General features: G+C 28.3%; 1 protein-coding gene across 3 annotated transcripts in view; it reads right to left on the reverse strand.

The window, feature by feature from the left end:
- LOC136084068 (alpha-1,6-mannosylglycoprotein 6-beta-N-acetylglucosaminyltransferase B-like) overlaps positions 1–15,559 on the reverse strand; it is a 72,385-nt gene that overhangs the window by 41,093 nt on the left and 15,733 nt on the right. The window lies entirely within an intron of this gene.

Here is a 15,559-nt window from a genome sequence, read left to right on the forward strand (position 1 = left end):
AAGTGTTAGCATGTATATATATATATATATATATATATATATATATATATATATATATATATATATATATATATATATATATATATATATATATATATATATATATATATATATATATATATATATATATAGTTCTATAGTTTGTTGGCTTTAGGAAGAGCGGAAGGAAAAAAGTGATTCTTACGCCAACACATACGTCACTTTTAATTACTTTTGACTTTCGTCCAACATTTCCGTGTTGGACGAAAGTAAAAACCATTAATTTAATTACAAATTAATCGTTTTTTAAAAAAACCACAAAAACGCAAATTTAATTGACCAGAATGTTTTTAAAAACATTCTGAATGTTTTTATAACATTTTGAATGTTTTTAACAATATAAACAATGTTTTTATTTTTATTTTTTTTAATAAAATGTTTTTATTTTTATTTTTTTTAATAAAATATTTTTATTTTTATTTTTTTTACTGTAAATCATGCGCGGAGTGTTGCTACATCGACTATCTTATAGCCTGACTCGCAAGGGAGTGCTGCTACATCGACTGACAAATAGCCTGACTCGCAAGAGAGTGCTGCTACATCGACTGACAAATAGCCTGACTCGCAAGGGAGTGCTGCTACATCGACTGACAAATAGCCTGACCCGCAAGGGAGTGCTGCTACATCGACTGAGGGTTTGGTTGGGGCAGGCAGTCTATCATTATTAAAAAATAAAAATTCCGGTCTTGCATTTTAATTTTTACTTTTTGTCAACAAAATATCGAAAAAACTTTCGGACAACATCTAAGGGTTCTATATATATATATATATATATATATATATATATATATATATATATATATATATATATATATACATATAAATATATATGCACATATATATGTATATATATATTTATATATTTATATGCACATATATATATATATATATATATATATATATATATATATATATATATATATATATATATATATATATATATACATATACATATACATATACATATACATATACATATAAATATATATATGCACACATATATATATATATATATATATATATATATATATACATACACACAAACACACACACATATATAAATATACACGTGTGTGTATATATGTGTATATATATATATACACATATATATACACACGTGTATCTATATACACACACTTGTGTATCTATATAATTTATACAATGTATATTTTATATATGTATGTATAATACATATATAAAATATGTATGTGTTTATTTATGTATTCATATGTATATATGTGTGTATGTAAAAGTCTATATATTATGTATGTATGTATAAATATATCTATATCTATATATACATATAGAAATATAGATATATATATATATATATAGATATAGATACTTATATATACTTACATACATACATACATACACTTATAAATAAATGTATATGTTATGTATACGTAATATATACACATATACACACATATGTGTGTTTATTTCGTCGTATGTATATTTGTGTGTATTTGTATCTGTATATGTGTGTTTATTTCTGCGATGAAAATATATATATATATATATATATATATATATATATATATATATATATATATATATATATAAAATACATTTTTTGTGTTAACAGTATTATTGTTATTACTATTAATATTGTTATTATTGTTATATGTTTGAAAAATACTAGTGTTGTTCCTATATAAATGTGTGTGTACTAAATGCTATAGGATATCCTATTAATAATAATTATTTAACAAAAATGAAAAGAACAAGTTCAGCATAGTAAAAAGAATATATGAAAAAATATCGATCAGCCTTAGCTGGAAATTTATTTCCTGAATGTTTAAATTCGTCTTTGAGCTGCGAGGCTGCACCAATATACTACCTATGCTTCAATAAACTTTCTCTACCAATATTGACAGCAAAATCTAGTAATACTTTGTTGCAAAATACTGTCCGTAAGTAACTTTACCTATCTGTAAATCAATTGTTTATATTTGAAAATTATTATGTAAATAGTAAATTAATTTTTAATTGTTTGAGAAGATACAAAAATGAGTCAGCAGTATAAAAAATATGGCATGAGCCGAAGCCAGCTAGAAAAGTTCTTGCATAGTCTACCTGATTGCAGAAATAATATTTTTTTGCTGATTAAGGTAAGGGTGAACTTTTTTTGTTTTGTTTGTGTGTGTGTGTATATATATATATATATATATATATATATATATATATATATATATATATATATATATATATATATATATATATATATATATATATATATATATATATATATATATATATATATAGTATATATATATATATATATAATATATATATATATATATATATATATATATATATATATATATATATATATATATATATATATATATATATATATATATATATATATATATATATATATATATATATATATAACATTTTTAAACCAGAATATGTGGGTTTTAATAAGCAACAAAGCATAAATTGAAAAGATTCTACTATAAGTCTTCTACTTACTTATAGTTTACTAAAATAATCTTACTAATTCTACTAAAAGTCAACTACTAAGTTTTTCACATGTTCAACGAAAAAGAGAATGAGAAAAAATATTAATGGTGGTGCAACTGTTAATGAAAATACTTGTATTGAAACTCTAGTTATTTATCTTTAACTTCAAAAAATTTAAAATGACACTAATATTTCTGGTAAATTTTGTTTTTGCAAATTTTATTTTTTAGGAGTTTTACTGTTATCACATAATCTAGATGAAGACAATATATTTATAGAAGACTTCAGAAACTTAATGAAGATAATAATATTAATGTTGATTAAGGTAGGTGACTATTAATGAACAGGGGGCATGTGTGCATTTGGTTTTTTTAAATATTATGTATAACTTATGTCTATATTTATTACCTATATTTGAGTGTATATTAGTCTAATTTATCTTAAAACAGGATATTTGCACTTTAACAAGCAACAAAACCTAAATGAGATGGTTTCGAATCAACCTTTAAAGGTTTCTATATTTATAAGCAAAAATCAATTAAGAGAGGATTTACATCCTGGTACAAATGCTAATGAAAATACTTATGAATACTCGGGCTTCTGGGTCTTTCCAAAGTAATAACTTATTTGCATTTAATTTAAAAGTTTATAATATTTAAAAAGTACAATAGTATATTTGATGAGTTATGTTTCTTAATGGGTTTCATAAATTCTTTAAGGGCGTCTCTTATTTAGGTTGAAGTAGGTGGCTCTAAAAAACAATTTGAAAAGAAGAATGAAGGGTCGATTCCGTTTAAATGTACATACACAAACAAGCGTGGTTAATAAGGAAAAAAGCAATTTTACTCTTCCATCGAATCATCACTCTGGTTTTTCCAAACAGCATTTTTTTATAGTGCATTTACTTAGGTACAATACAAAACAATAGACTAAGATAATCATTTATTCTGTTATTTATTATAAAACTTGTTTTTTTTTAAATAGATTAAGGCGAATCATCAAAAACCATTACCAATACAGATCGACCAAAAAATAAGACAAACGAAACCTCTCCCATCGATGATGCCATGTTTTAGGTTTTATTTTTGGTTTATCATTAAACCGTGCTGAACAGCTGTTGGTTCAGGCATAAGTTTGGAAAACTTATGCCTAAACTAACTTAAGGCATTAAATAAAGTTTCCGTTTGGAAACTTTATTTAATGCCATAAGTCCGTTTTAAACTATAAAAAACACGAATTTAAAACCTCTTAAAACACGAGTTTAAAACCTCAAAAACACGTATTTAAAACATAAAAAAACTCGTGTTTGAAACCTTAGAAAACACGTGTAAAACTCCAGTTAAACTTCCCGTGAAATGCACGTGTTTTTGGTTTACGCCTGGATCGTAACAAACACGTGTTCATACGGGTTTTAATTCCGAGATTAAAACCAGATGTGCCGTCTGGGAATGAAACTCAAAATAAAGCAACCTTGCACTAAATATAGAAAAAAAAAAGCTAAAATGCCAAGTAGTTATCAAACTTTTTAATTTTTTTGTAAATATCTTATAAATAGATAAAAGAAGAAGAGAAAATAACAATATACTCCAGCAAAGACTGATTTAGTTGATTTGCATTGTATCTATATAAGCATTTATGAGCGGTTCATGAGCTTTGCTCGTATTTTACTTAGTGAACCAGCAGTGGTTACCGCTATATATGGCCAGCCAATAACTCTCCGACATGTTAATAGTGGTTAGTCATCGGCTAACCACTTTTGGCGACTGTCACTAATGGTTCACTAAGTAACCAAGGAGCAAAATTACAGTGAATCACTCAAAATGCCACAAACAGATCCACTTAAATCCGCTGAAAAATGTTTTATGGGACTGTAGATTATAAGTGATAACATTATTTTATGTAAACTAATCAAAACTTAAAATGAAAATGAGTCAATAGCTGTGCACCTCAGTGTATAAGTGTATATGTTAGTGGTGTAGTGGTAAAGCGCTTGCTTTATAAACAAGAAGTTCCAAATTCGATTACCACTACGTCCCTGGTAGTACCGCGTTCAACTTGTTTCTCCGCGCAGCGACCTTGTTTACCAAGGTTCGTGTTTTAGAGTTATAGATTTGAAAGAGGGTTGGTAACCACAACTAAAAAAAGTAGCTTTCTTGACTATAGTGGCCTACTCTGCCTTGGGGAGGTGAGCTAGCATTAAAGAATATAGTAACAATTTTATTAGACTTTATATTACACATTTTTATACTTATATTTTATACTTATTATTTTTATACTTTATTTTATATATATTTTTCTTTATATTATCAGTTTTAGTTTAGTCGTTTAATATCGAATCATCAAACAATGACTCGTATAATACAAAATAGCTGGATAAAAATATTATCTATAGAATTTTTCATGATAGCAGTATATTTTGGAAAATAATACTATGACGATCATTATTCAATCTCAAAAGAACAAAAGCAAACACAAAAAGATAAACGCTAGTGATTACGCTTTTAGCATAGAAATTGATAAATGTTCGAGGAGGGTTTTTTTTCTATGCCTGGTGTGCCATTTGATCTGTCTTTCGCTAAATTCATTTCATTTCAAAGTTTTTTGAATGGGTTTTATAAAAGCTTCAAACCAATTTTGATACCAATATATTTAATTAAGTAAACAATATTGATTTTCTGTCTTAATCTGAAATTTATATGGTTGAAACTTTTGTTTGATTCCCAGTTGGAAATGAATTAGGAAATAACTAGCTTAATAGCAGTTTTTAGTTTTTTTTCACAATAATGAATCATTTTGTTTTTTTTCGTTTAAAAAGTTTGAATTTTAGTATTAGATCTATAATACTTATATTAATATATGAGCAAGTAATATTGCAATTTTACTACGTCACTACCTACGTATCGAAGCTTTTTAGCTGGATAATACTATAATATATCTTTGGCTACGCATTGAAGCTAGCTAGCAACAACAAGCAAAAAAATAAAAACAATTTTGTTGGTAGAAATATAAATCTACCGTTACTAAATTAAAAACGCGCTTTGTGTCAAAAAGGTTCACAAAACCGACTGCAACTACAGCAAGCAAATAAGAAAGTATGTAATAATAATCAGAATAGCGTATTATATAGCGTAAATGTGAATAAACATTGTAGTTCAATATGTAGCTTCTTTAATTAGCGGTTCTCACCCAGCTAGCACACATACATTGGACCAACGTATGTAAAACAATCGCGAACATCAGCAATTATTTCTAATGCAAATTCAACGTTAATTCAATGTTAAGTGTTTAGCAATGATATCAGTGAAAAGAATAATACCAACGCGTTAAAAAAAGCTTGCACAGTAACGTTGTTCCAACTTCCCAGTGGGCACACGTTGTCCGGGGACGACCGTTGGACGTCTCACGGACAGAACTTATACTTTTTAATTTAAATTAGACTCTCTTAAATTGAGTTTCTATTTTGCATTTTTTAATCTAAAATGTTTTGACGACATCTGAGCTCACCTAGTTCTGAACAAATGAGTTAAAGCCATCTTCCCTAATAAATAGGTTTTCCATCAAAAAATTACTTCACTTCGTTGTTTAATTTGTTAATAGGTTTATAACTTTATTAAAAAAATTTTGTTTGTTTTTTTAATATTTTATTTAAAGTTTACGGGTTTAAAGGGTTTAAGTGTTAAATCAATAAATAAAAGTTTTACAGGTTTAAGTGTTGAATGAATATGAAAACCTAATAAATGGTACCATTTTTTTAAGAGAAAAAAATTCAACTTGAACCAGATAAACAGTAAAATATTTGTATACAATATTTTAATGTTTACAATATTGGTATCTTAAATAAAGATTTTTTTTTATTTCTTAGTTACATTATTTCAAACACATCTTTTTTTGAGTTAAAGATGAAAAGTTCTTCCTTATGTATCATTCAAGTTATAACAAATCTATCACTTCAATCTTGGACAAATACAATACTTTTTTAGCGCTCTTGACACAGCGTTCCAATCAAACATTGTTTCAGAGGATTTGCAGTGGACCTATATAAACATTTTGAGCTGTTCGTTCGAGTTTTGCTCATCGGCTACCTAATGGGTTTTTAGGGGCAGCCGCTATAAATGGCAAGCCCATAAATTTTTTCAATGTTAATAATAGCTAGTCATTGACTGGCCACTTTTAACGGCTGGTCCACTAAGTAACTTATGAGCGAAACTACAATAAACCGCTCAAAATCGCTATATAGGTCCAACAATATTCCGCTTGCTGGGGTACATTTGCTTAAGTGTCAATGCTAAATTAAGGAATTTTTAATCGATTTTCAAAGAACTTGGAGATCTCAGCTTTAGAAATATTACATGTAAATATTAGTTCACAACTACCTTTCCAAATAGTTAATGCTCGAAGGTTAGTTGTATTAAACTTCGGAGAAAATTTTTTTCAAACAGCCTAGTTTGTAAAATCTTATCAACACCAAAATTTTTTTTTAATTTCGTTTGGGATAGTCAAAAATAAAAGTATAATACACTCACTAAAGCTGTACTAAGCCCTAGTTTGTATATATCGTGTACTAAGCCCTAGTTTGTATATATATTTTTGACTGGAAGTGTCTTAAGAATTTTAAGTTTAAGCAAAATGTGCCTTGGTCTGTCTTGCAGCAGATTTTTGGTAAAAATTTCAAAGTTAAGCTTAAAATAAATTTTTGACACTAGAATAATATCTTCAAGATCTTTAACTCGCTGTGTTTAAGGCTATGATTTCTTGTTCTCAAATACATCAAAGTCATACCTGTTGTAAGCCAGCGAGAATGAAACAGTGATCCACATTTGAGAGTTGCAAGATCCGGAGTTGAAAGTATTTGCATATCTATAACTAATATAAGCATCAGTAGATAAGCTTTTTATACCTTTCTCATCAAGTTTCAGTAGTTCCTCTCCATTTGAAAGGGGTGTAAAATTATAATTTATTGTCATATCATTTACTTACTAAAAATTTTTTTTTTTTAGTTATTTAGGTGCTTCAAGAAAACCTAAGGGTCTTAATCAAAGTGCACATTTTTTTCTATTATTGGTATTTATAAAAAAAAGGTATCTAAAAAAAAGAATTTATGAAATATAGTTATAAAGTTTATGATGTATAAGTTTATGAATTATAACTTATTTCTGAAATATAATTTATAAGCGATATATTTATGAAATAGTTTTTTTTCTGAAAACATCTTAAAAAAATTCATCTTAATCAAAAACGTTTTATTTGGATAAGACTTACACAGTAAACACAGATTGGTTCAGAATTGGTCAATATTTTGTCAAAACCAGTCGAAAAATGGATAAAACGTTCAAAGACCTATTATTGACTAAAAATCGACGCTTGATTTGAAATGTATATTTCAAACTTTTTTACATATACGTATATTAGACGTGGATCTAACGTTTAGAATATCGACTCATATTAGTCAACATTGTAAACCTTTATTCGACCTTAATTAAAGGTAAACACCTATAGATTCAAAATCTACGCTTAAATTTTTTAATATATACGTTTATTAAATGTCGATCAAACGTTTACAAATTTTGATTAATATAAGTCGTTACTCTAAACGTTTGATCGACGTTTAATAAATGTTTATTATATTATAATATAGTAATATAGCCATTGGTCAGAGGACTTACATAACAGCTTAAGTCGGCAATAACAGTTAATGGTATTCTAAGTTTGAGATAGAGAATGGCGCCTATGATGGCGATCTTTTTTTTGATTTTATAACCAACATTTTAAGACCGTATTTCCAAACGAATCCCCATTCTGTACTAGTATTGGATAATTGTGCATTTCATCGTCGAAGAGATGTAATCAATTTGCTAGGCCAGTCCAATGTTTCAATTTACTTTTTTCACCTTATTTACCGCAGTTGAACCCGATCGAGGAATACTTTAGTTGTCTTAGAGCTAGTTATACTTCTATAAAACCGTTTCCAAAAACTAGCAATGAAGTTAAGGCTACTTTTAATTCGCTTATAACGACAATTGGCGTTGATTTTTGTGGTTGGTATTGTAATATGAGAAGATGGGATTTGAAAGTGGATACATTGTTATTTATATTATATCTTTAAATATAACGAGTTATAGTTATGTAAAAAAATACTCTTCATTCTTGAGAAATTTATGAACAACTTTATATATAACCATGAGCGAGACTAGGTTTTTTTAAACCGAGACGAGACCGAGACGAGAAGTTAGTACTTCTCGTGAGACCGAGAACGAGACGAGACGAGAAATTTAACAATTTTTAAAAACAAATTTATTAAAATCCAAGTAAAAAAAAAATGTAAACATAGTTTTGACAAATAGACACAAATGACATTTGTCAAATGTAAATAACTTTTTCAAATATTAACTCAGAATTTTTTTGCCAAACTTTTCCAACAAGACAATGTTTTCTCTGATTAAGATGATTTGTTCTACTTTTTCTGGGTGTAAGTTGTGTCTGGATGATCGGACGACATTTCCACCTGAGCTAAAAACTCTCTCTGATTTAGTTGAACTTGCTGGAATAGCTAAAATTTGTCTAGCTAATGAAGAAAATTTGCCTAGCTAATGAAGTAGCCTCCTCATCTGTACTGGCCTTCTTGGCCTTGAGGAGGTGAATAACAAAAGAAAAAAAGAAAAAAAAAGAGAGTTCTGGCAATGTATTTGAATGCAATTTCCTCTAATCAAGAATCGGAAAGTCTTTTTTGGCATCAGGGAGATATTCATACTGGCACATTTCGCTCAAAATAGGATTCAGTTCAGATGTTGGCTCTTCTGTTTCAAGTCTGACGTTTAACTTGCGCTTCAGTTTTGAATTAGGGGACAAATCTGCTGAAAGGACTCTGGCAACAGGTTGGCACTCAACATTGCCTTAACCTGTGAGGCTAACCATTCTTTTGTTGTTTGAAATTTTTTGAAGAGCTTCAAGTGAAGTCCCTTTAAAGCAGGATTTAAGTAGTTTGCTGCAGCACTCAATAAGTTTCCAGTGTGACAAAGATGAAATCTTTTCTCAATGCAGCTTTTTAAGTTTTTTGCATACAAGACACCGTAGCCGTTTTTTCCATCCGTCTCAATAATTTGATCAATTTTGTCATGGATTAAATAAAGAGAATCAGCGACAGTGTTAATTGTTGGAATAAACTCAGCCGACCACGTTTCTGTAGCTTCTTTAAGTGGTGCCAAAATTTCTAATGCTCCCTCGATTGATTTCCACTGTGATGCACTGATGGTCTTTGAAGAAAAAATTTCTTCATTTGCACATAAGCTGATAATTGCACTCTTCAGATGTAGGACAGAAGCCATGCAATCCAGTTCACAATTCCATCTTTTGTCAACAGATTGGCGTAACTGTCTAAAATTGATTCCTTGAGCGTCTGATTCTGATTCAAACAACTCAGCTGCAACTGTTGACTGGTGAGTTAAAGAAGCTAAATCTTTGCATGTTTGCAACGCATCATCCATTCCAGCAGTCATTTCAAATGAGTCTCGAACTGGACATTGAAAAATATGATTGTTGCACAAGTATTGGTCGAGGCGCTTTGACAATTTGACTGCAAGTTTTATGTTTCTTGCCAGGTCATTCACGCAGTACATTGGCAAATCAGCAGGCAAATTTAGTTCTTCTAAGAAAGAATCCAGCTTTCCTTCAATTAAGATACCTGTGTGTCTGCCTGGGAACTGTTGGACATAGGATGTCCAGTGATGTAGTCTCCAATTTTTGTCAATAGCATGAAAATTCCAAGAGATGTAGCTATCCTGAGCTCTAGAAGTCCAAAGGTCAGAAGTAAATGCAGCACTTTTTAGATTTGGCGTAATCTCCGTTATTATGCTCTTAGTTCCAGCTTGAACTTCTCTTGACAGAATTGAAAGCTTTCTTGAATATGTTGTTCTGTGATGAAGGCTCTAGGGTTTGCAATGTCAAACAATTTCTTGAAACCGCTTCCTTCGACTGCTGAAAAGGATGTCAGATCAGTGCAAAAGTGATCCAGCATTGCAGAGTCAAACTGTTTTTGAATGGAATTGTCTTTGTCATATTTGGACTTTGTTTCAAGCATTTCAACCATGGCTTGTTGTTTCTTCTTAGGAGGAGGAAGAAGAGAGTCGTCAGTTTTTTCAGAATACTCAACTTAATCTTGGCTGTGTTTTTTTTCGAGGTGACGATGAAGTCCGCTTGTGTTTCCATCTTTTGTTTTCAAAGACTTTTTGCACGCCTTGCATTCAGCACCGTCACTTGTTTTTTGAAAATATCTCCAGATTTTGTTTTTTCTTGGTGACATTTTTGATCGTTGAAATGAGGCAAGATTATTTCTTTTCAATATGAACAATATGTGTCAAGTTGAATTCCACTGGTAACCTAATGAAATTAAGTCGAAAGTGCACCATTTTATACAAAAAGTTTTTGTATTTAAAATCTAATTAAAAATATTTAAAATCTAATTAAAATTTTTTAATTAGTTTTTTTTTTAAATCTAATTAAAAAATCTAATTAAAAATCTAATTAAAAATCTAATTAAAACCACGGAGTCAAAATATTAATTAATTAAAAAAACAAATTATTAAGCATTTTGTAAATTATAATAATTTTTAATTTGGAAAATAATATAATATTTAAGTCTCGTTCTACTTCTCGCGAGAATTTTCTATTTCTCGTTTCTCACGAGAAGTCCCATGTCTCATGAGAAACGAGAACGAGACGAGATCTCGCTCATGGTTATTTATATATCATAAACGCACAAGAGTATAACCGGGTCAAACCGCACACTTATCAATAAAAATTAAATAACTGTTACTTTTCATTTTTTTTTTTAATTTTTTTTTATTAGATAGATAATAAAAAACTACATAAGATAATATAAATATATGTGAAAAAATAATAATGAAGTTATTGAAAATATTAATGTGAAAAAAAATTGTGCGGTTTTAGGCGACATTCTGATATAACCGCACACTTGAGAAAACATTGATTTTTTTAAATTTTAACTTTTTTTTATTACTTTTTTTTAACACAACTTATATTTAATAAGTTATATTAAAGTTTTTTTCATTTTTTACAACAAAAAAATTTAGTTCCTACTATGTATTTCTTTGGTAAACATGTTTCTTTGCAAAACCGTTCCCGACACATCGAATTCTCGCATTGCAACATTTCTGTGTGTAACTGTACTCTACACTTTTTCCATTTTACCACTTTTAATTGTTTGGCTGCTGGTACTTGTTCTTCATTATTATTTTGCTCAGGCTGCTCAGGCATTTGAGTACTTAGCATAGAGAGCCTACGCTTTGCGTTAAGTTTAGCAACTTTCATGGCTTCCTTTGTTGCTTTTTCTTCATCTTTTTGTTAGAGGAACTCGATCACATTTTCTTCGGTCAAGTTTTGACATGTTGCACTGCTTCAATTTCTAAGCATGCGATTGATTTCTGGTTTGAAAAACTGCTTCAACTCTATCTCAATACTGTTTTTGCAACGCTCAACACATGCTTAGACCTATCAAAACATGCGTAGTTGAGAAAAATGGTAATCGGTGTGTAGTTGGAGTAGGTGCTGCGGCGGCTGTTAATTAAATGTTTGTGTGATTGTTAATGTCTTATGCTTTATGTTGTTTTTATTAAGTGGAAATAAAACAGTGTACTGCAGCAATTACATGCAAGCGTGTAAAACATTTATCAATCTCGTACAGCAGTTTGAGCAATGGTGGAAATTTTTTTTTTCTAAATTCTTACATTTTGAGTCTTTGTAATACTTTGTAAGAATTTCTTTCCATGCTTGTTTGGCATGACAATAGATACCTCTACCCAATGGTTGTAGAATATGTGAAGAATGCTCTGGTAGACAAATCAAGATTATATAGAGTTTTTTGCACCGCAATACCGCTTCCAAAGTTATGTGATTTTTTATGATTAATAATGCATAAAAAATCAGGGCCACAACTCGATAAAATTAGAAAAGATATTATTAAAGTTTTTAAAAATATTGGCTTCCTAATTGAAATAAATATAAATTTAAAAATAGTGAATTTTCTTGATGTCACATTTAACCTCTTAGAAAGTTAGTAAGCCCTACAAAAAACCTAATGACGAATTATTGTATATTAATGTAAATTCGAACCATCCCCCTCAAATTCTATAACAAATTCCAATTTCAATTAACAATAGGCTAAACCAAAACTCTTCTAATGAAAATATTTTTAACTCCTCTAAACGCGTTTATGAAGATGCTCTTAAAAAAAGTGGCTTTCAAAATTTCGTGCTAAAATTTGAAAAGAAAATTGCAAAAAAGCGTAATAGAAATAGAAACATAATTTGGTACAGCAAAAATATTTCAACAAATATAGGTAAAATTTTTCTAAAATTAGTAGACAAACATTTTCCTCCCTCTAATAAATTACATAAGATTTTTAACAGAAATACCATTAAAGTAAGTTATCGTTGTACAAAAAATTTAGAAAGAATTATAAAAGGCCACAACAACTCGTTAATTAATAAAATTGAACATATAAAAGAAAAAAACACTGATTATTGTAATTGTAAACAAAAAATAGATTGCCCTCTAAATGAAAAATGCCTTTCGAAAAATGTAATTTACAAGTGGAGTGTTTCCACACAAAACAACCCTGATAAGCAATATATTGCAATAATAAGCAATATATATAGCTTAACCGAGGGGAATGGAAAAAACGTTATGCCAACCACAAACAATCGTTTAAACACAAAAAATATTCAAAAGAGACTATGCTGTCAAAATATATTTGGGATTTAAAAGAAAAAAATAAAAATTTTAATTTACAATGGTCTATTCTAAAATCTGCCCCTGCCTATAATAACATTTCCAAAAAATGTATGCTATGTTTGCAAGAAAAATTTGAAATAATTACTCATTTAAATCAAGAAAATTTATTAAATAAAAAATCTGAATTAATTTCTAAATTTAGGCACGAAAATAAATACCTCTTAAAAAATTATAAAAACAAATGACCAAATTAAACTATCCCCATTCCAAAGAAAATTATTTCATAATAACTTTCTGTAACTTCCCGTTAACAAAAAATATAGTAATTAAAAATATTTTATAATAATTTATAACTTCCTGTAAAATATTTTTTTCTATAAATTGAATTTTTTTTGAGATTTAGTAACTCTTCCTGATGATCCAGCAATGGTGAAACTTTAAGTCGAAGATAAAAGTTAGATAAGTGTTTTTTACTAATTTATATATATATATATATATATATATATATATATATATATATATATGTATGTATGTATAAATATATATATATATATATATATATATATATATATATATATATATATATATATATATATATATATATATATATATGTATATATATATATATATATATATATATATATATATACATATATATATATTTATATATATATATATGTAAACAATATATATATTTATATATATACATATATACACATATATATAAATATATATTTATATATGTATGTATATATATATATATATATATATATATATATATATATATATATATATATATATAAATAAGAAAACATCAACCAATACGAATTCTCTTAATACAAATAATAATTTATTTTGAGAAGTTTTCACTGGGTTATGGACACCAGCATCATCAGCTCGTAAAATATTACAAAATTTTTTGAACGTTAAAAGAACAGTTTAATAAATTTTTTACTGGCGTCAGCAGTTAAATGGCTTCTTTTTTCTTTACGTAAGAATATAAAAAACGGAGTTCAAAATTTAGTTTTGACAAAATGCCCATTATCGAGATTTATTCCGCCATTCTTTGGAAACATTGGTGCCTCTGTATTTCGAGTGCTTCATGTACTTTTTGGTTAAATTTTTTTATTTCGACTTAAAGTGTTTTAATTTTCTCCTAATTTATTTTTTCAGAGCAAAACCTGCCATGTGTGTCAATTGCTGATTGATAATGTTTGCCATCGTTTAAACTTTTTTGGTGTTTTTGAGTTCTTGTAATAATTTGTAGCTTTGTTTCTCCTACATATTTTTTTGAGCAATTGCATTCAACTAAATACGTTTCAGGTTGGCTGTTTTGGGGCAATCTAGATTTGTTTTTACATGTTAGTATTGTTCTTAAATTAGGATTTGATTTAAAAACTACTCTATATCTAACTTTTCTAAATATTTTCCTCAACTTTGGTGATAGTGAAGGTATCCACGATAATGATACTATTGGAAGAGCATTGTTCTTAGGTTGAATTCTATTGTTCTTTACGGACCGTTTTTTCCTAATTTAATTTGCAATACTTTTTAGTTGGTTTTCGGTGTACCCATTTTCAATATAAACTTGAATAAGAAAGTTTATCTCGTTTTTTAAATGTGTAACACTACATATGGAGTATGCCCTGTGAACTCAACCTTTGAATTTTTCGCATAAAATTTTTGGGTCATGATTCGAGTGCGGTTTTATTTGAATATTTGTAATGGCTTCTTCTTCTGTAGACTTTAAACTCATACTTACCTTTGCTGTTATTTATTATTGTTATATCTAGGAAATTCAGAGTTTTGTTATGGCTTTCTGTCTCGATTGTGTATTGTATTGCATGGTGTTGTTTATTTAAAATTATTTTGAATTTCTCTGCTTCTTGGATGTTTGAAAATCTAGCATGGCAATCATCGACGTATCTTAGATAGGATTTTAAGTCGAGAGGAGGATTTAATGTCATTGCAATTTTGTAAGCGTTTTCTTCGTGATGTTGTAGAAAAGATTCTGCCAATACAACCATGAATGAAAGACCAATAGGACCAGAATTCTCTAATTCATGGATCTCGTTATTCCACAATAAATAGCAGTGATGTAAACAAAGCTCAATAAGAGTTTTTGTTTCTGATATAGTAAGCTTGGTAGAACATCTGCAGGAATAATCTTTATTTAATTGATCTATAAGAATTAAAGTAGCTTCTTTAAGTGGAATTGATGGATAAAGGTTTATTACATCGAATGAAACTTGAACTTCGTTTTCGTCAACATTCCATGAGTTTGCTTTGCTAATAAAATCAA

The sequence above is a fragment of the Hydra vulgaris genome, chromosome 08 (assembly GCF_038396675.1).
Source record: "Hydra vulgaris chromosome 08, alternate assembly HydraT2T_AEP".
In the NCBI taxonomy this organism is placed as follows: domain Eukaryota; kingdom Metazoa; phylum Cnidaria; class Hydrozoa; order Anthoathecata; family Hydridae; genus Hydra; species Hydra vulgaris.